We start from the raw sequence: 2,361 nt of genomic DNA, 5'->3' as shown, positions 1-2,361 counted from the left end.
CAGTATGAGACAAAGATATCCAGAATTATTCTAAGTTCGAGGACGAACTTTTTATAAGGTATGGGGAATTGTAACAACCCAAATCTCCTCATTATGAGTCCTAATAATACTTATAAATATTTAGAAATACTTTAGAAATATTCTAGATATTTTTAGAAATTTTTAGAGTATTTTTATGTAATTTTCGGAGTTCGTTTGGTATTTTTACCAAAAGAAACAAAGCTGAGGCAAAAAGAGGCTTGGCCAAGGATCGAACCGGAGACCTCTAGTTAAGAGGAGCCTTGTGAGATCTCGGAAAAATTTAAATAAATAAGGTTATTTGGGAAATAGCCTTATAGAATTTTTCCGGAATTTTTAGAAATTTTCTGGGAATTTTTCGGAGCTCATACGGAGGGTTTTGAGGGGATCAACTTTGGGTTCGGATAAAGCCTGTTTAGGATACCCGTTTAAGTGAGGAAATGTGTTAATATATAAATTCATTTCCTTTATTTCTTTTCTCCCCCAAACCCCATCGCCGATTCACCCGACTCTTCACCCAACCCGAACACCTTCTTCCCCGATCTCCCCAACTCCTCTCGACCTCTCTTTCTCGCGGACGAAGCACAGCCGGGGGTTCCGGTGATCGTCGACCTCGACGGAAACTAGTGGGGTCACCGGAGCTTGACGGTGCCGAGGAGCTGGATCTGATCAGGGGGTTCTGTCCGGCGGATTTGGAAGCCGATCTCCTCCTACGCGACCCTCTCCTTCCTCGATCTCTCTAGCCTTCGTCGCCGATCCTGAGGAACTCATCGCTGGATCTCGACGGTGCCAAGGAAGACCGGGCTGCCTTCGGCCGAAGGGTCTCTGCTCCGGTGGTGCTTGCGGCCGATCGCCGAAGGTGCGGCGGCTAGGGCACGGTGAAGGACCAGATCTTGCGTCGACTCCCAACCAATCGCCTACCGAAGCTTGGAGAGGTGCCCTAGTCCGGATCTGTATCACTCGATCGCCGGCGTGGGTAAGCCAGCCTTAACCGAAAGCCCCTCTTCTGAAATTGCCTCTTGATTCATCACTGGATCCTTGTTGATTCAAGGGTTTAGCTAGATTAGGGTTCTTCTTTTGGATTTGAATCTTCTTGTGCTGGATTCTTCTCTGATCGAATTGGTCATCTTATTGTGGTTGGTTTAGGTTTTGGTTGGAGATGATGGGATCAATTGAGTTGCCGAGCAAAGGCTTGAAGGTTTATTGTGTGATCCGTGATCTCCATTGATTGAACCCTTCTTGATCCGATCAGGAGGTGAGGTCTGTGCTTGCTGTGGAGTTTCTTTGGTTCCGGCAGCTACTCCATCGAGCAGAACACTTTGTTCCAGCATCAATAGGGGGCTGTGAGGTTAAGGTATGGTGTAGGATTTTTGATTGGGTAGTAGATCATCATGTAGTTTGGTTATTTTAGATGGTTATGCCTGTTGTGGATGAATTAGGGTTATGTTGATTGTGATTAGATTTAATTGCTTAGATTAAACTAATGGAATGATTAGGGTTAAGACAATTAACCCTAGTCAACTATTGGATTTAATCTAAGATTGGATTTCTAATCTAATTGGTGATTAGAGATTAGGTAACTAATCCTAATTAACCATTAGATTTAATTATGTAGATTGAGGTTGTGATTAGGGCTTTGCCCTAATTTAGGTTTAGGGATTTTATTTAGCTATTCATTTGGATTTAGCTAAATAAAATATATATATATTGTTTGATTGACACAGGACTCTGATTAGAGACAGGCGTCTCGACCTTGGATTGCTTGATTGTACCTTCTATTGGAGGCGGGTACCCTCTGACTTATCTTTTGATAATGTCTTATGATATGTGTAGCTTATATATATTTACTAGTGGCAGATAGTAGATTATTTTCTTCCCTTGGTCTTAGCTAGTTGATACCTATCACATGCTTCATCTGCTAGTTGCTTTACTTCAGGATTGGATATTTTATCTCTTGCCATGTGTAAATATGTTCATAGAGATGCATATCTATAGTGCTCTACTCTACTGGATTAGTTGCTTTACATGTGTGATACATGCTCTTGGATTCATGATACTTACATCATTGTTATATGTGATGTCTTTAGATTTATGCTGTTTATATCATGGTTATATATATGCGTTTACCTTTTGGGCACCCACATATATGGAGGAGGCTATGTTCAGGTATGACATACTGTAGCCGTATGCACCATATTGCATGATTGCATGCTGGGCGATTGACGACTCCATTATTGTTGAGCTCGTCGGCCGGCTACATGGACCCGCACACAACGTGTTCACTGCATGGGTAGTGGCACAGCACTCAGGGTGTGTAGGGTAGATCCGCTGGAGTGCTCCACT

At 42.7% G+C, this 2,361-nt stretch overlaps 1 long non-coding RNA gene across 1 annotated transcript; it reads left to right on the top strand.

The window, feature by feature from the left end:
- The first annotated feature begins 443 nt into the window (after nt 1–443).
- On the top strand, nt 444–1,802 carry LOC122020881. Its single transcript, XR_006122360.1, has 3 exons — nt 444–994; nt 1,165–1,372; nt 1,743–1,802. It is a non-coding gene; the product is annotated as an uncharacterized LOC122020881 (long non-coding RNA).
- The last annotated feature ends 559 nt before the right edge of the window (nt 1,803–2,361 follow it).

Source organism: Zingiber officinale, chromosome 9A (assembly GCF_018446385.1).
Source record: "Zingiber officinale cultivar Zhangliang chromosome 9A, Zo_v1.1, whole genome shotgun sequence".
NCBI classification, from domain to species: Eukaryota; Viridiplantae; Streptophyta; class Magnoliopsida; order Zingiberales; family Zingiberaceae; genus Zingiber; species Zingiber officinale.
The sequence above is the reverse complement of the archived record's forward strand: the minus strand, read 5'-3'. Positions and strand labels throughout refer to the sequence as shown.